The following is a 24,650-nucleotide window of genomic DNA, read 5'->3' on the forward strand; positions in this document are numbered from 1 at the left end:
TCCTGTCGTTTCCATAGAAACGTTACTCGATTTAGAAGGAAATGTCTTAGAACACATAGCACTCGTATTTCATAGCGACGCAATTTCCGTGTGAATTCGTCAATGTTTGGGAGTGAGGGATGCAGTAAAGAACGATTAGTGGATCGGAAACGTGATTGTCGTATCCCAAAAGAAAATCCTGTCGTTTCCATAGCAACGTTACTCGATTTAGAAGGAAATGTCTTAGAACACATAGTACTCACATTTCATAGCGACGCAATTTCCATGTGAGTTCGTCAATGTTTGGGAGTGAGGGATGCAGTAACGAACGATTAGTGGATCGGAAATGTGATTGTCGTATCCCAAAAGAAAATCCTGTCGTTTCCATGGAAACGTTACTCGATTTAGAAGGAAATGTCTTAGAACACATAGTACTCGTATTTCATAGCGACGCAATTTCCGTGTGAATTCGTCAATGTTTGGGAGTGAGGGATGCAGTATAGAACGATTAGTGGATCGGAAATGTGATTGTCGTATCCCAAAAGAAAATCCTGTCGTTTCCATAGAAACGTTACTCGATTTACAGGGAAATGTCTTAGAACACATAGTACTCGAATTTCATAGCGACGCAATTTCCGTGTGAATTCGTCATTGTTTGGGAGTGAGGGATGCAGTAAAGAACGATTAGTGGATCGGAAATGTGATTGTCGTATCCCAAAAGAAAATCCTGTCGTTTCCATAGAAACGTTACTCGATTTAGAAGGAAATGTCTTAGAACACATAGTACTCGTATTTCATAGCGACGCTATTTCCGTGTGAATTCGTCAATGTTTGGGAGTGAGGGGTGCAGTAAAGAACGATTAGTGGATCGGAAATGTGATTGTCGTATCCCAAAAGAAAATTTTGTCGTTTCCATAGAAACGTTACTCGATTTAGAAGGAAATGTCTTAGAACACATAGTACTCGTATTTCATAGCCACGCAATTTCCGTGTGAATTCGTCAATGTTTGGGAGTGAGGGATGCAGTAAAGAACGATTAGTGGATCGGAAATGTGATTGTCATATGCCAAAAGAAAATCCTGTCGTTTCCATAGAAACGTTACTCGATTTAGAAGGAAATGTCTTAGAACACATAGTACTCGCATTTCATAGCGACGCAATTTCCGTGTGAATTCGTCAATGTTTCGGAGTGAGGGATGCAGTAAAGAACGATTAGTGGATCGGAAATGTGATTGTCGTATCCCAAAAGAAAATCCTGTCGTTTCCATAGAAACGTTACTCGATTTAGAAGGAAATGTCTTAGAACACATAGTACTCGCATTTCATAGCGACGCAATTTCCGTGTGAATTCGTCAATGTTTGGGACTGAGGGATGCAGTAAAGAACGATTAGTGGAGCGGAAATGTGATTGTCGTATCCCAAAAGAAAATCCGGTCGTTTCCATAGAAACGTTACTCGATTTAGAAGGAAATGTCTTAGAACACATAGTACTCGTATTTCATAGCGACGCAATTTCCGTGTGAATTCGTCAATGTTTCGGAGTGAGGGATGCAGTAAAGAACGATTAGTGGATCGAAAATGTGATTGTCGTATCACAAAAGAAAATCCTGTCGTTTCCATAGAAAAGTTCCTCGATTTAGAAGGAAATGTCTTAGAACACATAGTACTCGTATTTCATAGCGACGCAATTTCCGTGTGAATTCGTCAATGTTTGGGAGTGAGGGATGCAGTAAAGAACGATTAGAGGATCGGAAATGTGATTGTCGTATCCAAAAGAAAATTCTGTCGTTTCCATAGCAACGTTACTCGATTTAGAAGGAAATGTCTTAGAACACATTGTACTCGCATTTCATAGCGACGCAATTTCCGTGTGAATTCGTCAATGTTTGGGAGTGAGGGATGCAGTAAAGAACGATTAGTGGATCGGAAATGTGATTGTCGTATCCCAAAAGAAAATCCTGTCGTTTCCATAGAAACGTTACTCGATTTAGAAGGAAATGTCTTAGAACACATAGTACTCGCATTTCATTGCGACGCAATTTCCGTGTGAATTCGTCAATGTTTGGGAGTGAGGGATGCAGTAAAGAACGATTAGTGGATCGGAAATGTGATTGTCGTATCCCAAAAGAAAATCCTGTCGTTTCCATAGAAACGTTACTCGATTTAGAAGGAAATGTCTTAGAACACATAGTACTCGCATTTCATAGCTACGCAACTTCCGTGTGAATTCGTCAATGTTTGGGAGTGAGGGATGCAGTAACGAACGATTAGTGGATCGGAAATGTGATTGTCGTATCCCAAAAGAAAATCCTGTCGTTTCCATAGAAACGTTACTCGATTTAGAAGGAAATGTCTTAGAACACATAGTACTCGTATTTCGTAGCGACGCAATTTCCGTGTGAATTCGTCAATGTTTGGGAGTGAGGGATGCAGTAAAGAACGATTAGTGGATCGGAAATGTGATTGTCGTATCCCAAAAGAAAATCCTGTCGTTTCCATAGAAACGTTACTCGATTTAGAAGGAAATGTCTTAGAACACAAAGTACTCGCATTTCATAGCGACGCAATTTCCGTGTGAATTCGTCAATGTTTGGGAGTGAGGGATGCAGTAAAGAACGATTAGTGGATCGGAAATGTGATTGTCGTATCCCAAAAGAAAATCCTGTCGTTTCCATAGCAACGTTACTCGATTTAGAAGGAAATGTCTTAGAACACATAGTACTCGCATTTCATAGCGACGCAATTTCCGTGTGAATTCGTCAATGTTTGGGAGTGAGGGATGCAGTAAAGAACGATTAGTGGATCGGAAATGTGATTGTCGTATCCCAAAAGAAAATCCTGTCGTTTCCATAGAAACGTTACTCGATTTAGAAGGAAATGTCTTAGAACACATAGTACTCGTATTTCATAGCGACGCAATTTCCGTGTGAATTCGTCAATGTTTGAAAGTGAGGGATGCAGTAAAGAACGATTAGTGGATCGGAAATGTGATTGTCGTATCCCAAAAGAAAATCCTGTCGCTTCCATAGAAACGTTACTCGATTTAGAAGGAAATGTATTGGAACACATAGTACTCGCATTTCATAGCGACGCAATTTCCGTGTGAATTCGTCATTGTTTGGGAGTGAGGGATGCAGTAAAGAACGATTAGTGGATCGGAAATGTGATTGTCGTATCCCAAAAGAAAATCCTGTCGTTTCCATAGAAACGTTAATCGATTTAGAAGGAAATGTCTTAGAACACATAGTACTCGTATCTCATAGCGACGCAATTTCCGTGTGAATTCGTCAATGTTTGGGAGTGAGGGATGCAGTAAAGAACGATTAGTGGATCGGAAATGTGATTGTCGTATCCCAAAAGAAAATCCTGTCGTTTCCATAGAAACGTCACTCGATTTAGAAGGAAATGTCTTAGAACACATAGTACTCGTATTTCATAGCGACGCAATTTCCGTGTGAATTCGACAATGTTTGCGAGTGAGGGATGCAGTAAAGAACGATTAGTGGATCGGAAATGTGATTGTCGTATCCCAAAAGACAATCCTGTCGTTTCCATAGCAACGTTACTCGATTTAGAAGGAAATGTCTTAGAACACATAGTACTCGCATTTCATAGCGACGCAATTTCCGTGTGAATTCGTCAATGTTTGGGAGTGAGGGATGCAGAAAAAAACCATTAGTGGATCGGAAATGTGATTGTCGGATCCCAAAAGAAAATCCTGTCGTTTCCATAGCAACGTTACTCGATTTAGAAGGAAATGTCTTAGAACACATAGTACTCGCATTTCATAGCGACGCAATTTCCGTGTGAATTCGTCAATGTTTGGGAGTGAGGGATGCAGTAAAGAACGATTAGTGGATCGGAAATGTGATTGTCGTATCCCAAAAGAAAATCCTGTCGTTTCCATAGAAACGTTACTCGATTTAGAAGGAAATGCTTAGAACACATAGTACTCGCATTTCATAGCGACGCAATTTCCGTGTGAATTCGTCAATGTTTGGGAGTGAGGATGCAGTAAAGAACGATTAGTGGATCGGAAATGTGATTGTCGTATCCCAAAAGAAAATCCTGTCGTTTCCATAGAAACGTTACTCGATTTAGAAGGAAATGTCTTAGAACACATAGTACTCGCATTTCATAGCGACGCAATTTCCGTGTGAATTCGTCAATGTTTGGGAGTGAGGGATGCAGTAAAGAACGATTAGTGGATCGGAAATGTGATTGTCGTATCCCAAAAGAAAATCCTGTCGTTTCCATAGAAACGTTACTCGATTTAGAAGGAAATGTCTTAGAACACATAGTACACGCATTTCATAGCGACGCAATTTCCGTGTGAATTCGTCAATGTTTGGGAGTGAGGGATGCAGTAAAGAACGATTAGTGGATCGGAAATGTGATTGTCGTATCCCAAAAGAAAATCCTGTCGTTTCCATAGAAACGTTACTCGATTTCGAAGGAAATGTCTTAGAACACATAGTACACGTATTTCATAGCGACGCAATTTCCGTGTGAATTCGTCAATGTTTGGGAGTGAGGGATGCAGTAAAGAACGATTAGTGGATCGGAAATGTGATTGTCGTATCCCAAAAGAAAATCCTGTCGTTTCCATAGAAACGTTACTCGATTTAGAAGGAAATGTCTTAGAACACATAGTACTCGCATTTCATAGCGACGCAATCTCCGTGTGAATTCGTCAATGTTTGGGACTGTGGGATGCAGTAAAGAACGATTAGTGGATCGGAAATGTGATTGTCGTATCCCAAAAAAAAAATCCTGTCGCTTTCATAGAAACGTTACTCGATTTAGAAGGAAATGTCTAGGAACACATAGTACTCGCATTTCATAGCGACGCAATTTCCGTGTGAATTCGTCAATGTTAGGGAGTGAGGGATGCAGTAAAGAGCGATTAGTGGATCGGAAATGTGATTGTCGTATCCCAAAAGAAAATCCTGTCGTTTCCATAGAAACGTTACTCGATTTAGAAGGAAATGTCTTAGAACACATAGTACTCGTATTTCATAGCGACGCAATTTCCGTGTGAATTCGTCAATGTTTGGGAGTGAGGGATGCAGTAAAGAACGATTAGTGGATCGGAAATGTGATTGTCGTATCCCAAAAGAAAATCCTGTCGTTTCCATAGAAACGTTACTCAATTTAGAAGGAAATGTGTTAGAACACATAGTACTCGTATTTAATAGCGACGCAATTTCCGTGTGAATTCGTCAATGTTTGGGAGTGAGGGATGCAGTAAAGAACGATTAGTGGATCGGAAATGTGATTGTCGTATCCCAAAAGAAAAGCCTGTCGTTCCCATAGAAACGTTACTCGATTTAGAAGGAAATGTCTTAGAACACATAGTACTCGCATTTCATAGCGACGCAATTTCCGTGTGAATTCGTCTATGTTTGGGAGTGAGGGCTGCAGTAAAGAACGATTAGTGGATCGGAAATGTGATTGTCGTATCCCAAAAGAAAATCCTGTCGTTTCCATAGAAACGTTCTTCGATTTCGAAGGAAATGTCTTAGAACACATAGTACTCGTATTTCATAGCGACGCAATTTCCGTGTGAATTCGTCAATGTTTTGGAGTGAGGGATGCAGTAAAGAACGATTAGTGCATCGGAAATGTGATTGTCGTATCCCAAAAGAAAATCTTGTCGTTTCCATAGCAACGTTACTCGATTTAGAAGGAAATGTCTTAGAACACATAGTACTCCCATTTCATAGCGACGCAATTTCCGTGTGAATTCGTCAATGTTTGGGAGTGAGGGATGCAGTAAAGAACGATTAGTGGATCGGAAATGTGATTGTCGTATAACAAAAGAAACTCCTGTCGTTTCCATAGAAACGTTACTCGATTTAGAAGGAAATGTCTTAGAACACATAGTACTCGCATTTCATAGCGACGCAACTTCCGTGTGAATTCGTCAATGTTTGGGAGTGAGGGATGCAGTAAAGAACGATTAGTGGATCGGAAATGTGATTGTCGTATCCCAAAAGAAAGTCCTGTCGTTTCCTTAGAAACGTTACTCGATTTAGAAGGAAATGTCTTAGAACACATAGTACTCGTATTTCATAGCGACGCAATTTCCGTGTGAATTCGTCAATGTTTGGGAGTGAGGGATGCAGTAAAGAACGATTAGTCTATCGGAAATGTGATTGTCGTATCCCAAAAGAAAATTCTGTCGTTTCCATAGAAACGTTACTCGATTTAGAAGGAAATGTCTTAGAACACATCGTACTCGCATTTCATAGCGACGCAATTTCCGTGTGAATTCGTCAATGTTTGGGAGTGAGGGATGCAGTAAAGAACGATTAGTGGATCGGAAATGTGATTGTCGTATCCCAAAAGAAAATCCTGTCGTTTCCATAGAAACGTTACTCGATTTAGAAGGAAATGTCTTAGAACACATAGTACTCGCATTTCATAGCGACGCAACTTCCGTGTGAATTCGTCAATGTTTGGGAGTGAGGGATGCAGTAAAGAACGATTAGTGGATCGGAAATGTGATTGTCGTATCCCAAAAGAAAATCCTGTCGTTTCCATAGAAACGTTACTCGATTTAGAAGGAAATGTCTTAGAACACATAGTACTCGCATTTCATAGCGACGCAACTTCCGTGTGAATTCGTCAATGTTTGGGAGTGAGGGATGCAGTAAAGAACGATTAGTGGATCGGAAATGTGATTGTCGTATCCCAAAAGGAAATCCTGTCGTTTCCATAGAAACGTTACTCGATTTAGAAAGAAATGTCTTAGAACACATAGAACTCGCATTTCATAGCGACGCAACTTCCGTGTGAATTCGTCAATGTTTGGGAGTGAGGGATGCAGTAAAGAACGATTAGTGGATCGGAAATGTGATTGTCGTATCCCAAAAGAAAAACCTGTCGTTTCCATAGAAACGTTACTCGATTTAGAAGGAAATGTCTTAGAACACATAGTACTCGCATTTCATAGCGACGCAATTACCGTGTGAATTCGTCAATGTTTGGGAGTGAGGGATGCAGTAAAGAACGATTAGTGGATCGGAAATGTGATTGTCGTATTCCAAAAGAAAATCCTGTCGTTTCCATAGAAACGTTACTCGATTTACAAGGAAATGTCTTAGAACACATAGTACTCGTATTTAATAGCGACGCAATTTCCGTGTGAATTCGTCAATGTTTGGGAGTGAGGGATGCAGTAAAGAACGATTAGTGGATCGGAAATGTGATTGTCGTATCCCAAAAGAAAATCCTGTTGTTTCCATAGAAACGTTACTCGATTTAGAAGGAAATGTCTTAGAACACATAGTACTCGCATTTCATAGCGACGCAACTTCTGTGTGAATTCGTCAATGTTTGGGAGTGAGGGATGCAGTAAAGAACGATTAGTGCATCGGAAATGTGATAGTCGTATCCCAAAAGAAAATCCTGTCGTTTCCATAGAAACGTTATTCGATTTAGAAGAAAATGTCTTAGACCACATAGTACTCGCATTTCATAGCGACGCAACTCCGTGTGAATTCGTCAATGTTTGGGAGTGAGGGATGCAGTAAAGAACGATTAGTGGATCGGAAATGTGATTGTCGTATCGCAAAAGAAAATCCTGTCGTTTCCATAGAAACGTTACTCGATTTAGAAGGAAATGTCTTAGAACACATAGTACTCGTATTTCATAGCGACGCAATTTCCGTGTGAATTCGTCAATGTTTGGGAGTGAGGGATGCAGTAAAGAACGATTAGTGGAACGGAAATGTGATTGTCGTATCCCAAAAGAAAATCCTGTCGTTTCCATAGAAACGTTACTCGATTTAGAAGGAAATGTCTTAGAACACATAGTACTCGCATTTCATAGCGACGCAATTTCCGTGTGAATTCGTCAATGTTTGGGAGTGAGGGATGCAGTAAAGAACGATTAGTGGATCGGAAATGTGATTGTCGTATCCCAAAAGAAAATCCTGTCGTTTCCATAGAAACGTTACGAGATTTAGAAAGAAATGTCTTAGAACACATAGTACTCGTATTTCATAGCGACGCAATTTCCGTGTGAATTCGTCAATGTTTGGGAGTGAGGGATGCAGTAAAGAACGATTAGTGGATCGGAAATGTGATTGTGGTAACCCAAAAGAAAATCCTGTCGTTTCCATAGAAACGTTACTCGATTTAGAAGCAAATGTCTTAGAACACATAGTACTCGCATTTCATAGCGACGCAACTTCTGTGTGAATTCGTCAATGTTTGGGAGTGAGGGATGCAGTAAAGAACGATTAGTGGATCGGAAATGTGATTGTCGTATCCCAAAAGAAAATCCTGTCGTTTCCATAGAAACGTTACTCGATTTAGAAGGAAATGTCTTAGAACACATAGTACTCGCATTTCATAGCGACGCAACTTGCGTGTGAATTCGTCAATGTTTGGGAGTGAGGGATGCAGTAAAGAACGATTAGTGGATCGGAAATGTGATTGTCGTATCCCAAAAGAAAATCCTGTCGTTTCCATAGAAACGTTACTCGATTTAGAAGGAAATGTCTTAGAACACATAGTACTCGCATTTCATAGCGACGCAACTTCCGTGTGAATTCGTCAATGTTTGGGAGTGAGGGGTGCAGTATAGAACGATTAGTGGATCGGAAATGTGATTGTCGTATCCCAAAAGAAAATCCTGTCGTTTCCATAGAAACGTTACTCGATTTAGAAGGAAATGTCTTAGAACACATAGTACTCGCATTTCATAGCGAGGCAACTTCCGTGTGAATTTGTCAATGTTTGGGAGTGAGGGATGCAGTAAAGAACGATTAGTGGATCGGAAATGTGATTGTCGTATCCCAAAAGGAAATCCTGTCGTTTCCATAGAAACGTTACTCGATTTAGAAGGAAATGTCTTAGAACACATAGTACTCGCATTTCATAGCGACGCAATTTCCGTGTGAATTCGTCAATGTTTGGGAGTGAGGGATGCAGTAAAGAACGATTAGTGGATCGGAAATGTGATTGTCGTATCCCAAAAGAAAATCCTGTCGTTTCCATAGAAACGTTACTCGATTTAGAAGGAAATGTCTTAGAACACATAGTACTCGTATTTCATAGCGACGCAATTTCCGTGTGAATTCGTCAATGTTTGGGAGTGAGGGATGCAGTAAAGAACGATTAGTGGATCGGAAACGTGATTGTCGTATCCCAAAAGAAAATCCTGTCGCTTCCATAGAAACGTTACTCGATTTAGAAGGAAATGTCTTAGAACACATAGTACTCGCATTTCATAGCGACGCAACTTCCGTGTGAATTCGTCAATGTTTGGGAGAGAGGGATGCAGTAAAGAACGAATAGTGGATCGGAAATGTGATTGTCGTATCCCAAAAGAAAAACCTGTCGTTTCCATAGAAACGTTACTCGATTTAGAAAGAAATGTCTTAGAACACATAGTACTCGCATTTCGTAGCGACGCAATTTCCGTGTGTATTCTTCAATGTTTGGGAGTGAGGGATGCAGTAAAGAACGATTAGCGGATCGGAAATGTGATTGTCGTATCCCAAAAGAAAATCCTGTCGTTTCCATAGAAACGTTACTCGATTTAGAAGGAAATGTCTTAGAACACATAGTACTCGTATTTCATAGCGACGCAATTTCCGTGTGAATTCGTCAATGTTTGGGAGTGAGGGATGCAGTAAAGAACGATTAGTGGATCGGAAATGTGATTGTCGTATCCCAAAAGAAAATCCTGTCGTTTCCATTGAAACGTTACTCGATTTAGAAGGAAATGTCTTAGAACACATAGTACTCGCATTTCATAGCGACGCTACTTCTGTGTGAATTCGTCAATGTTTGGGAGTGAGGGATGCAGTAAAGAACGATTAGTGGATCGGAAATGTGATTGTCGTATCGCAAAAGAAAATCCTGTCGTTTCCATAGAAACGTTACTCGATTTAGAAGGAAATGTCTTAGAACACATAGTACTCGTATTTCATAGCGACGCAATTTCCGTGTGAATTCGTCAATGTTTGGGAGTGAGGGATGCAGTAAAGAACGATTAGTGGAACGGAAATGTGATTGTCGTATCCCAAAAGAAAATCCTGTCGTTTCCATAGAAACGTTACTCGATTTAGAAGGAAATGTCTTAGAACACATAGTACTCGCATTTCATAGCGACGCAATTTCCGTGTGAATTCGTCAATGTTTGGGAGTGAGGGATGCAGTAAAGAACGATTAGTGGATCGGAAATGTGATTGTCGTATCCCAAAAGAAAATCCTGTCGTTTCCATAGAAACGTTACGAGATTTAGAAAGAAATGTCTTAGAACACATAGTACTCGTATTTCATAGCGACGCAATTTCCGTGTGAATTCGTCAATGTTTGGGAGTGAGGGATGCAGTAAAGAACGATTAGTGGATCGGAAATGTGATTGTGGTAACCCAAAAGAAAATCCTGTCGTTTCCATAGAAACGTTACTCGATTTAGAAGCAAATGTCTTAGAACACATAGTACTCGCATTTCATAGCGACGCAACTTCTGTGTGAATTCGTCAATGTTTGGGAGTGAGGGATGCAGTAAAGAACGATTAGTGGATCGGAAATGTGATTGTCGTATCCCAAAAGAAAATCCTGTCGTTTCCATAGAAACGTTACTCGATTTAGAAGGAAATGTCTTAGAACACATAGTACTCGCATTTCATAGCGACGCAACTTGCGTGTGAATTCGTCAATGTTTGGGAGTGAGGGATGCAGTAAAGAACGATTAGTGGATCGGAAATGTGATTGTCGTATCCCAAAAGAAAATCCTGTCGTTTCCATAGAAACGTTACTCGATTTAGAAGGAAATGTCTTAGAACACATAGTACTCGCATTTCATAGCGACGCAACTTCCGTGTGAATTCGTCAATGTTTGGGAGTGAGGGGTGCAGTATAGAACGATTAGTGGATCGGAAATGTGATTGTCGTATCCCAAAAGAAAATCCTGTCGTTTCCATAGAAACGTTACTCGATTTAGAAGGAAATGTCTTAGAACACATAGTACTCGCATTTCATAGCGAGGCAACTTCCGTGTGAATTTGTCAATGTTTGGGAGTGAGGGATGCAGTAAAGAACGATTAGTGGATCGGAAATGTGATTGTCGTATCCCAAAAGGAAATCCTGTCGTTTCCATAGAAACGTTACTCGATTTAGAAGGAAATGTCTTAGAACACATAGTACTCGCATTTCATAGCGACGCAATTTCCGTGTGAATTCGTCAATGTTTGGGAGTGAGGGATGCAGTAAAGAACGATTAGTGGATCGGAAATGTGATTGTCGTATCCCAAAAGAAAATCCTGTCGTTTCCATAGAAACGTTACTCGATTTAGAAGGAAATGTCTTAGAACACATAGTACTCGTATTTCATAGCGACGCAATTTCCGTGTGAATTCGTCAATGTTTGGGAGTGAGGGATGCAGTAAAGAACGATTAGTGGATCGGAAACGTGATTGTCGTATCCCAAAAGAAAATCCTGTCGCTTCCATAGAAACGTTACTCGATTTAGAAGGAAATGTCTTAGAACACATAGTACTCGCATTTCATAGCGACGCAACTTCCGTGTGAATTCGTCAATGTTTGGGAGAGAGGGATGCAGTAAAGAACGATTAGTGGATCGGAAATGTGATTGTCGTATCCCAAAAGAAAAACCTGTCGTTTCCATAGAAACGTTACTCGATTTAGAAAGAAATGTCTTAGAACACATAGTACTCGCATTTCGTAGCGACGCAATTTCCATGTGTATTCTTCAATGTTTGGGAGTGAGGGATGCAGTAAAGAACGATTAGCGGATCGGAAATGTGATTGTCGTATCCCAAAAGAAAATCCTGTCGTTTCCATAGAAACGTTACTCGATTTAGAAGGAAATGTCTTAGAACACATAGTACTCGTATTTCATAGCGACGCAATTTCCGTGTGAATTCGTCAATGTTTGGGAGTGAGGGATGCAGTAAAGAACGATTAGTGGATCGGAAATGTGATTGTCGTATCCCAAAAGAAAATCCTGTCGTTTCCATTGAAACGTTACTCGATTTAGAAGGAAATGTCTTAGAACACATAGTACTCGCATTTCATAGCGACGCTACTTCTGTGTGAATTCGTCAATGTTTGGGAGTGAGGGATGCAGTAAAGAACGATTAGTGCATCGGAAATGTGATAGTCGTATCCCAAAAGAAAATCCTGTCGTTTCCATAGAAACGTTACTCGATTTAGAAGAAAATGTCTTAGAACACATAGTACTCGCATTTCATAGCGACGCAATTTCCGTGTGAATTCGTCAATGTATGGGAGTGAGGGATGCAGTAAAGAACGATTAGTGGATCGGAAATGTGATTGTCGTATCCCAAAAGAAAATCCTGTCGTTTCCATAGAAACGTTACTCGATTTAGAAGCAAATGTCTTAGAACACATAGTACTCGCATTTCATAGCGACGCAACTTCCGTGTGAATTCGTCAATGTTTGGGAGTGAGGGATGCAGTAAAGAACGATTAGTGGATCGGAAATGTGATTGTCGTATCCCAAAAGAAAATCCTGTCGTTTCCATAGAAACGTTGCTCGATTTAGAAGGAAATGTCTTAGAACACATAGAACTCGCATTTCATAGCGACGCAACTTTCGTGTGAATTCGTCAATGTTTGGGAGTGAGGGATGCAGTAAAGAACGATTAGTGGATCGGAAATGTGATTGTCGTATCCCAAAAGAAAATCCTGTCGTTTCCATAGAAACGTTACTCGATTTAGAAGGAAATGTCTTAGAACACATAGTACTCGCATTTCATAGCGACGCAACTTCCGTGTGAATTCGTCAATGTTTGGGAGTGAGGGATGCAGTAAAGAACGATTAGTGGATCGGAAATGTGATTGTCGTATCCCAAAAGAAAATCCTGTCGTTTCCATAGAAACGTTACTCGATTTAGAAGGAAATGTCTTAGAACACATAGTACTCGTATTTCATAGCGACGCAATTTCCGTGTGAATTCGTCAATGTTTGGGAGTGAGGGATGCAGTAAAGAACGATTAGTGGATCGGAAACGTGATTGTCGTATCCCAAAAGAAAATCCTGTCGCTTCCATAGAAACGTTACTCGATTTAGAAGGAAATGTCTTAGAACACATAGTACTCGCATTTCATAGCGACGCAACTTCCGTGTGAATTCGTCAATGTTTGGGAGAGAGGGATGCAGTAAAGAACGATTAGTGGATCGGAAATGTGATTGTCGTATCCCAAAAGAAAAACCTGTCGTTTCCATAGAAACGTTACTCGATTTAGAAGGAAATGTCTTAGAACACATAGTACTCGCATTTCGTAGCGACGCAATTTCCGTGTGTATTCTTCAATGTTTGGGAGTGAGGGATGCAGTAAAGAACGATTAGTGGATCGGAAATGTGATTGTCGTATCCCAAAAGAAAATCCTGTCGTTTCCATAGAAACGTTACTCGATTTAGAAGGAAATGTCTTAGAACACATAGTACTCGTATTTCATAGCGACGCAATTTCCGTGTGAATTCGTCAATGTTTGGGAGTGAGGGATGCAGTAAAGAACGATTAGTGGATCGGAAATGTGATTGTCGTATCCCAAAAGAAAATCCTGTCGTTTCCATTGAAACGTTACTCGATTTAGAAGGAAATGTCTTAGAACACATAGTACTCGCATTTCATAGCGACGCTACTTCTGTGTGAATTCGTCAATGTTTGGGAGTGAGGGATGCAGTAAAGAACGATTAGTGCATCGGAAATGTGATAGTCGTATCCCAAAAGAAAATCCTGTCGTTTCCATAGAAACGTTACTCGATTTAGAAGAAAATGTCTTAGAACACATAGTACTCGCATTTCATAGCGACGCAACTCCGTGTGAATTCGTCAATGTTTGGGAGTGAGGGATGCAGTAAAGATCGATTAGTGGATCGGAAATGTGATTGTCGTATCCCAAAAGAAAATCCTGTCGATTCCATAGAAACGTTACTCGATTTAGAAGGAAATGTCTTAGAACACATAGTACTCGTATTTCATAGCGACGCAATTTCCGTGTGAATTCGTCAATGTTTGGGAGTGAGGGATGCAGTACAGAACGATTAGTGGATCGGAAATGTGATTGTCGTATCCCAAAAGAAAATCCTGTCGTTTCCATAGAAACGTTACTCGATTTAGAAGGAAATGTCTTAGAACACATAGTACTCGCATTTCATAGCGACGCAATTTCCGTGTGAATTCGTCAATGTATGGGAGTGAGGGATGCAGTAAAGAACGATTAGTGGATCGGAAATGTGATTGTCGTATCCCAAAAGAAAATACTGTCGTTTCCATAGAAACGTTACTCGATTTAGAAGGAAATGTCTTAGAACACATAGTACTCGTATTTCATAGCGACGCAATTTCCGTGTGAATTCGTCAATGTTTGGGAGTGAGGGATGCAGTAAAGAACGATTAGTGGATCGGAAATGTGATTGTCGTATCCCAAAAGAAAATCCTGTCGTTTCCATAGAAACGTTACTCGATTTAGAAGCAAATGTCTTAGAACACATAGTACTCGCATTTCATAGCGACGCAACTTCCGTGTGAATTCGTCAATGTTTGGGAGTGAGGGATGCAGTAAAGAACGATTAGTGGATCGGAAATGTGATTGTCGTATCCCAAAAGAAAATCCTGTCGTTTCCATAGAAACGTTGCTCGATTTAGAAGGAAATGTCTTAGAACACATAGAACTCGCATTTCATAGCGTCGCAACTTTCGTGTGAATTCGTCAATGTTTGGGAGTGAGGGATGCAGTAAAGAACGATTAGTGGATCGGAAATGTGATTGTCGTATCCCAAAAGAAAATCCTGTCGTTTCCATAGAAACGTTACTCGATTTAGAGGGAAATGTCTTAGAACACATAGTACTCGCATTTCATAGCGACGCAACTTCCGTGTGAATTCGTCAATGTTTGGGAGTGAGGGATGCAGTAAAGAACGATTAGTGGATCGGAAATGTGATTGTCGTATCCCAAAAGAAAATCCTGTCGTTTCCATAGAAACGTTACTCGATTTAGAATTAAATGTCTTAGAACACATAGTACTCGTATTTCATAGCGACGCAATTTCCGTGTGAATTCGTCAATGTTTGGGAGTGAGGGATGCAGTAAAGAACGATTAGTGGATCGGAAACGTGATTGTCGTATCCCAAAAGAAAATCCTGTCGCTTCCATAGAAACGTTACTCGATTTAGAAGGAAATGTCTTAGAACACATAGTACTCGCATTTCATAGCGACGCAACTTCCGTGTGAATTCGTCAATGTTTGGGAGAGAGGGATGCAGTAAAGAACGATTAGTGGATCGGAAATGTGATTGTCGTATCCCAAAAGAAAATACTGTCGTTTCCATAGAAACGTTACTCGATTTAGAAGGAAATGTCTTAGAACACATAGTACTCGTATTTCATAGCGACGCAATTTCCGTGTGAATTCGTCAATGTTTGGGAGTGAGGGATGCAGTAAAGAACGATTAGTGGATCGGAAATGTGATTGTCGTATCCCAAAAGAAAATCCTGTCGTTTCCATAGAAACGTTACTCGATTTAGAAGCAAATGTCTTAGAACACATAGTACTCGCATTTCATAGCGACGCAACTTCCGTGTGAATTCGTCAATGTTTGGGAGTGAGGGATGCAGTAAAGAACGATTAGTGGATCGGAAATGTGATTGTCGTATCCCAAAAGAAAATCCTGTCGTTTCCATAGAAACGTTGCTCGATTTAGAAGGAAATGTCTTAGAACACATAGAACTCGCATTTCATAGCGTCGCAACTTTCGTGTGAATTCGTCAATGTTTGGGAGTGAGGGATGCAGTAAAGAACGATTAGTGGATCGGAAATGTGATTGTCGTATCCCAAAAGAAAATCCTGTCGTTTCCATAGAAACGTTACTCGATTTAGAAGGAAATGTCTTAGAACACATAGTACTCGCATTTCATAGCGACGCAACTTCCGTGTGAATTCGTCAATGTTTGGGAGTGAGGGATGCAGTAAAGAACGATTAGTGGATCGGAAATGTGATTGTCGTATCCCAAAAGAAAATCCTGTCGTTTCCATAGAAACGTTACTCGATTTAGAATTAAATGTCTTAGAACACATAGTACTCGTATTTCATAGCGACGCAATTTCCGTGTGAATTCGTCAATGTTTGGGAGTGAGGGATGCAGTAAAGAACGATTAGTGGATCGGAAACGTGATTGTCGTATCCCAAAAGAAAATCCTGTCGCTTCCATAGAAACGTTACTCGATTTAGAAGGAAATGTCTTAGAACACATAGTACTCGCATTTCATAGCGACGCAACTTCCGTGTGAATTCGTCAATGTTTGGGAGAGAGGGATGCAGTAAAGAACGATTAGTGGATCGGAAATGTGACTGTCGTATCCCAAAAGAAAAACCTGTCGTTTCCATAGAAACGTTACTCGATTTAGAAGGAAATGTCTTAGAACACATAGTACTCGCATTTCGTAGCGACGCAATTTCCGTGTGTATTCTTCAATGTTTGGGAGTGCGGGATGCAGTAAAGAACGATTAGTGGATCGGAAATGTGATTGTCGTATCCCAAAAGAAAATCCTGTCGTTTCCATAGAAACGTTACTCGATTTAGAAGGAAATGTCTTAGAACACATAGTACTCGTATTTCATAGCGACGCAATTTCCGTGTGAATTCGTCAATGTTTGGGAGTGAGGGATGCAGTAAAGAACGATTAGTGGATCGGAAATGTGATTGTCGTATCCCAAAAGAAAATAATGTCGTTTCCATAGAAACGTTACTCGATTTAGAAGCAAATGTCTTAGAACACATAGTACTCGCATTTCATAGCGACGCAACTTCCGTGTGAATTCGTCAATGTTTGGGAGTGAGGGATGCAGTAAAGAACGATTAGTGGATCGGAAATGTGATTGTCGTATCCCAAAAGAAAAACCTGTCGTTTCCATAGAAACGTTGCTCGATTTAGAAGGAAATGTCTTAGAACACATAGTACTCGCATTTCATAGCGACGCAACTTCCGTGTGAATTCGTCAATGTTTGGGAGTGAGGGATGCAGTAAAGAACGATTAGTGGATCGGAAATGTGATTGTCGTATCCCAAAAGAAAATCCTGTCGTTTCCATAGAAACGTAACTCGATTTAGAAGGAAATGTCTTAGAACACATAGTACTCGCATTTCATAGCGACGCAACTTCCGTGTGAATTCGTCAATGTTTGGAAGTGAGGGATGCAGTAAAGAACGATTAGGGGATCGGACATGTGATTGTCGTATCCCAAAAGAAAAACCTGTCGTTTCCATAGAAACGTTACTCGATTTAGAAGGAAATGTCTTAGAACACATAGTACTCGCATTTCATAGCGACGCAATTACCGTGTGAATTCGTCAATGTTTGGGAGTGAGGGATGCAGTAAAGAACGATTAGTGGATCGGAAATGTGATTGTCGTATCCCAAAAGAAAATCCTGTCGTTTCCATAGAAACGTTACTCGATTTACAAGGAAATGTCTTAGAACACATAGTACTCGTATTTAATAGCGACGCAATTTCCGTGTGAATTCGTCAATGTTTGGGAGTGAGGGATGCAGTAAAGAACGATTAGTGGATCGGAAATGTGATTGTCGTATCCCAAAAGAAAATCCTGTCGTTTCCATAGAAACGTTACTCGATTTAGAAGGAAATGTCTTAGAACACATAGTACTCGCATTTCATAGCGACGCAACTTCTGTGTGAATTCGTCAATGTTTGGGAGTGAGGGATGCAGTAAAGAACGATTAGTGCATCGGAAATGTGATAGTCGTATCTCAAAAGAAAATCCTGTCGTTTCCATAGAAACGTTACTCGATTTAGAAGAAAATGTCTTAGAACACATAGTACTCGCATTTCATAGCGACGCAACTCCGTGTGAATTCGTCAATGTTTGGGAGTGAGGGATGCAGTAAAGAACGATTAGTGGATCGGAAATGTGATTGTCGTATCCCAAAAGAAAATCCTGTCGTTTCCATGGAAACGTTACTCGATTTAGAAGGAAATGTCTTAGAACACATAGTACTCGTATTTCATAGCGACGCAATTTCCGTGTGAATTCGTCAATGTTTGGGAGTGAGGGATGCAGTAAAGAACGATTAGTGGAACGGAAATGTGATTGTCGTATCCCAAAAGAAAATCCTGTCGTTTCCATAGAAACGTTACTCGATTTAGAAGGAAATGTCTTAGAACACATAGTACTCGCATTTCATAGCGACGCAATTTCCGTGTGAATTCGTCAATGTTTGGGAGTGAGGGATGCAGTAAAGAACGATTAGTGGATCGGAAATGTGATTGTCGTATCCCAAAAGAAAATCCTGTCGTTTCCATAGAAACGTTACTCGATTTAGAAAGAAATGTCTTAGAACACATAGTACTCGTATTTCATAGCGACGCAATTTCCGTGTGAATTCGTCAATGTTTGGGAGTGAGGGATGCAGTAAAGAACGATTAGTGGATCGGAAATGTGATTGTGGTATCCCAAAAGAAAATCCTGTCGTTTCCATAGAAACGTTACTCGATTTAGAAGCAAATGTCTTAGAACACATAGTACTCGCATTTCATAGCGACGCAACTTCTGTGTGAATTCGTCAATGTTTGGGAGTGAGGGATGCAGTAAAGAACGATTAGTGGATCGGAAATGTGATTGTCGTATCCCAAAAGAAAATCCTGTCGTTTCCATAGAAACGTTACTCGATTTAGAAGGAAATGTCTTAGAACACATAGTTTTCGCATTTCATAGCGACGCAACTTGCGTGTGAATTCGTCAATGTTTGGGAGTGAGGGATGCAGTAAAGAACGATTAGTGGATCGGAAATGTGATTGTCGTATCGCAAAAGAAAATCCTGTCGTTTCCATAGAAACGTTACTCGATTTAGAAGGAAATGTCTTAGAACACATAGTACTCGCATTTCATAGCGAGGCAACTTCCGTGTGAATTCGTCAATGTTTGGGAGTGAGGGGTGCAGTACAGAACGATTAGTGGATCGGAAATGTGATTGTCGTATCCCAAAAGAAAATCCTGTCGTTTCCATAGAAACGTTACTCGATTTAGAAGGAAATCTCTTAGAACACATAGTACTCGCATTTCATAGCGACGCAATTTCCGTGTGAATTCGTCAATGTTTGGGAGTGAGGGATGCAGTAAAGAACGATTAGTGGATCGGAAATGTGATTGTCGTATCCCAAAAGAAAATCCTGTCGTTTCCATAGAAACGTTACTCGATTTAGAAGGAAATGTCTTAGAACACATAGTACTCGCATTTCATAGCGACGCAATTTCCGTGTGAATTCGTCAATGTTTGGGAGTGAGGGATGCAGTAAAGAACGATTAGTGGATTGGAAATGTGATTGTCGTATCCCAAAAGAAAATCCTGTCGTTTCCATAGAAACCTTACTCGATTTAGAAGGAAATGTCTTAGAACACATAGTACTCGCATTTCATAGCGACGCAACTTCCGTGTGAATTCGTCAATGTTTGGGAGAGAGGGATGCAGTAAAGAACGATTAGTGGATCGGAAATGTGATTGTCGTATCCCAAAAGAAAAACCTGTCGTTTCCATAGAAACGTTACTCGATTTAGAAGGAAATGTCTTAGAACACATAGTACTCGCATTTCGTAGCGACGCAATTTCCGTGTGTATTCTTCAATGTTTGGGAGTGAGGGATGCAGTAAAGAACGATTAGTGGATCGGAAATGTGATTGTCGTATCCCAAAAGAAAATCCTGTCGTTTCCATAGAAACGTTACTCGATTTAGAAGGAAATGTCTTAGAACACATGGTACTCGTATTTCATAGCGACGCAATTTCCGTGTGAATTCGTCAATGTTTGGGAGTGAGGGATGCAGTAAAGAACGATTAGTGGATCGGAAATGTGATTGTCGTATCCCAAAAGAAAATCCTGTCGTTTCCATTGAAACGTTACTCGATTTAGAAGGAAATGTCTTAGAACCCATAGTACTCGCATTTCATAGCGACGCTACTTCTGTGTGAATTCGTCAATGTTTGGGAGTGAGGGATGCAGTAAAGAACGATTAGTGCATCGGAAATGTGATAGTCGTATCCCAAAAGAAAATCCTGTCGTTTCCGTAGAAACGTTACTCGATTTAGAAGAAAATGTCTTAGAACACATAGTACTCGCATTTCATAGCGACGCAACTCCGTGTGAATTCGTCAATGTTTGGGAGTGAGGGATGCAGTAAAGAACGATTAGTGGATCGGAAATGTGATTGTCGTATCCCAAAAGAAAATCCTGTCGTTTCCATAGAAACGTTACTCGATTTAGAAGGAAATGTCTTAGAGCACATAGTACTCGTATTTCATAGCGACGCAATTTCCGTGTGAATTCGTCAATATTTGGGAGTGAGGGATGCAGTACAGAACGCTTAGTGGATCGGAAATGTGATTGTCGTATCCCAAAAGAAAATCCTGTCGTTTCCATAGAAACGTTACTCGATTTAGAAGGAAATGTCTTAGAACACATAGTACTCGCATTTCATAGCGACGCAATTTCCGTGTGAATTCGTCAATGTATGGGAGTGAGGGATGCAGTAAAGAACGATTAGTGGATCGGAAATGTGATTGTCGTATCCCAAAAGAAGATACTGTCGTTTCCATAGAAACGTTACTCGATTTAGAAGGAAATGTCTTAGAACACATAGTACTCGTATTTCATAGCGACGCAATTTCCGTGTGAATTCGTCAATGTTTGGGAGTGAGGGATGCAGTAAAGAACGATTAGTGGATCGGAAATGTGATTGTCGTATCCCAAAAGAAAATCATGTCGTTTCCATAGAAACGTTACTCGACTTAGAAGCAAATGTCTTAGAACACATAGTACTCGCATGTCATAGCGACGCAACTTCTGTGTGAATTCGTCAATGTTTGGGAGTGAGGGATGCAGTAAAGAACGATTAGTGGATCGGAAATGTGATTGTCGTATCCCAAAAGAAAATCCTGTCGTTTCCATAGAAACGTTACTCGATTTTGAAGGAAATGTCTTAGAACACATAGTACTCGCATTTCATAGCGACGCAACTTCCGTGTGAATTCGTCAATGTTTGGGAGTGAGGGATGCAGTAAAGAACGATTAGTGGATCGGAAATGTGATTGTCGTATCCCAAAAGAAAATCCTGTCGTTTCCATAGAAACGTTACTCGATTTAGAAGGAAATGTCTTAGAACACATAGTACTCGCATTTCATAGCGACGCAACTTCCGTGTGAATTCGTCAATGTTTGGGAGTGAGGGGTGCAGTATAGAGCGATTAGTGGATCGGAAATGAGATTGTCGTATCCCAAAAGAAAATCCTGTCGTTTCCATAGAAACGTTACTCGATTTAGAAGGAAATGTCTTAGAACACATAGTACTCGCATTTCATAGCGACGCAATTTCCGTGTGAATTCGTCAATGTTTGGGAGTGAGGGATGCAGTAAAGAACGATTAGTGGATCGGAAATGTGATTGTCGTATCCCAAAAGAAAATCCTGTCGTTTCCATAGAAACGTTACTCGATTTAGAAGCAAATGTCTTAGAACACATAGTACTCGCATTTCATAGCGACGCAACTTCCGTATGAATTCGTCAATGTTTGGGAGTGAGGGATGCAGTAAAGAACGATTAGTGGATCGGAAATGTGATTGTCGTATCCCAAAAGAAAATCCTGTCGTTTCCATAGAAACGTTGCTCGATTTAGAAGGAAATGTCTTAGAACACATAGTACTCGTATTTCATAGCGACGCAACTTCCGTGTGAATTCGTCAATGTTTGGGAGTGAGGGATGCAGTAAAGAACGATTAGTGGATCGGAAATGTGATTGTCGTATCCCAAAAGAAAATCCTGTCGTTTCCATAGAAACGTTACTCGATTTAGAAGGAAATGTCTTAGAACACATAGTACTCGCATTTCATAGCGACGCAACTTCTGTGTGAATTCGTCAATGTTTGGGAGTGAGGGGTGCAGTATAGAGCGATTAGTGGATCGGAAATGAGATGGTCGTATCCCAAAAGAAAATCCTGTCGTTTCCATAGAAACGTTACTCGATTTAGAAGGAAATGTCTTAGAACACATAGTACTCGCATTTCATAGCGACGCAACTTCCGTGTGAATTCGTCAATGTTTGGGAGTGAGGGGTGCAGTATAGAGCGATTAGTGGATCGGAAATGAGATTGTCGTATCCCAAAAGAAAATCCTGTCGTTTCCATAGAAACGTTACTCGATTTAGAAGGAAATGTCTTAGAACACATAGTACTCGCATTTCATAGCGACGCAATTTCCGTGTGAATTCGTCAATGTTTGGGAGTGAGGGATGCAGTAAAGAACGATTAGTGGATCGGAAATGTGATTGTCGTATCCCAAAAGAAAATCCTGTCGTTTCCATAGAAACGTTACTCGATTTAGAAGGAAATGTCTTAGAACACATAGTACTCGCATTTCATAGCGACGCAATTTCCGTGTGAATTCGTCAATGTTTGGGAGTGAGGGATGCAGTAACGAACGATTAGTGGATCGGAAATGTGATTGTCGTATCCCAAAAGAAAATCCTGTCGTTTCCATAGAAACGTTGCTCGATTTAGAAGGAAATGTCTTAGAACACATAGTACTCGTATTTCATAGCGACGCAACTTCCGTGTGAATTCGTCAATGTTTGGGAGTGAGGGATGCAGTAAAGAACGATTAGTGGATCGGAAATGTGATTGTCGTATCCCAAAAGAAAATCCTGTCGTTTCCATAGAAACGTTACTCGATTTAGAAGGAAATGTCTTAGAACACATAGTACTCGCATTTCATAGCGACGCAACTTCCGTGTGAATTCGTCAATGTTTGGGAGTGAGGGATGCAGTAAAGAACGATTAGTGGATCGGAAATGTGATTGTCGTATCCCAAAAGAAAATCCTGTTGTTTCCATAGAAACGTTACTCGATTTAGAAAGAAATGTCTTAGAACACATAGTACTCGTATTTCATAGCGACGCAATTTCCGTGTGAATTCGTCAATGTTTGGGAGTGAGGGATGCAGTAAAGAACGATTAGTGGATCGGAAATGTGATTGTGGTATCCCAAAAGAAAATCCTGTCGTTTCCATAGAAACGTTACTCGATTTAGAAGCAAATGTCTTAGAACACATAGTACTCGCATTTCATAGCGACGCAACTTCTGTGTGAATTCGTCAATGTTTGGGAGTGAGGGATGCAGTAAAGAACGATTAGTGGATCGGAAATGTGATTGTCGTATCCCAAAAGAAAATCCTGTCGTTTCCATAGAAACGTTACTCGATTTAGAAGGAAATGTCTTAGAACACATAGTTTTCGCATTTCATAGCGACGCAACTTGCGTGTGAATTCGTCAATGTTTGGGAGTGAGGGATGCAGTAAAGAACGATTAGTGGATCGGAAATGTGATTGTCGTATCCCAAAAGAAAATCCTGTCGTTTCCATAGAAACGTTACTCGATTTAGAAGGAAATGTCTTAGAACACATAGTACTCGCATTTCATAGCGACGCAATTTCCGTGTGAATTCGTCAATGTTTGGGAGTGAGGGATGCAGTAAAGAACGATTAGTGGATTGGAAATGTGATTGTCGTATCCCAAAAGAAAATCCTGTCGTTTCCATAGAAACCTTACTCGATTTAGAAGGAAATGTCTTAGAACACATAGTACTCGCATTTCATAGCGACGCAACTTCCGTGTGAATTCGTCAATGTTTGGGAGGGAGGGATGCAGTAAAGAACGATTAGTGGATCGGAAATGTGATTGTCGTATCCCAAAAGAAAAACCTGTCGTTTCCATAGAAACGTTACTCGATTTAGAAGGAAATGTCTTAGAACACATAGTACTCGCATTTCGTAGCGACGCAATTTCCGTGTGTATTCTTCAATGTTTGGGAGTGAGGGATGCAGTAAAGAACGATTAGTGGATCGGAAATGTGATTGTCGTATCCCAAAAGAAATTCCTGTCGTTTCCATAGAAACGTTACTCGATTTAGAAGGAAATGTCTTAGAACACATGGTACTCGTATTTCATAGCGACGCAATTTCCGTGTGAATTCGTCAATTTTTGGGAGTGAGGGATGCAGTAAAGAACGATTAGTGGATCGGAAATGTGATTGTCGTATCCCAAAAGAAAATCCTGTCGTTTCCATTGAAACGTTACTCGATTTAGAAGGAAATGTCTTAGAACCCATAGTACTCGCATTTCATAGCGACGCTACTTCTGTGTGAATTCGTCAATGTTTGGGAGTGAGGGATGCAGTAAAGAAAGATTAGTGCATCGGAAATGTGATAGTCGTATCCCAAAAGAAAATCCTGTCGTTTCCATAGAAACGTTACTCGATTTAGAAGAAAATGTCTTAGAACACATAGTACTCGCATTTCATAGCGACGCAACTCCGTGTGAATTCGTCAATGTTTGGGAGTGAGGGATGCAGTAAAGAACGATTAGTGGATCGGAAATGTGATTGTCGTATCCCAAAAGAAAATCCTGTCGTTTCCATAGAAACGTTACTCGATTTAGAAGGAAATGTCTTAGAGCACATATTACTCGTATTTCATAGCGACGCAATTTCCGTGTGAATTCGTCAATGTTTGGGAGTGAGGGATGCAGTACAGAACGATTAGTGGATCGGAAATGTGATTGTCGTATCCCAAAAGATAATCCTGTCGTTTCCATAG

The sequence above is a fragment of the Schistocerca piceifrons genome, chromosome 7 (assembly GCF_021461385.2).
Source record: "Schistocerca piceifrons isolate TAMUIC-IGC-003096 chromosome 7, iqSchPice1.1, whole genome shotgun sequence".
In the NCBI taxonomy this organism is placed as follows: Eukaryota; Metazoa; Arthropoda; class Insecta; order Orthoptera; family Acrididae; genus Schistocerca; species Schistocerca piceifrons.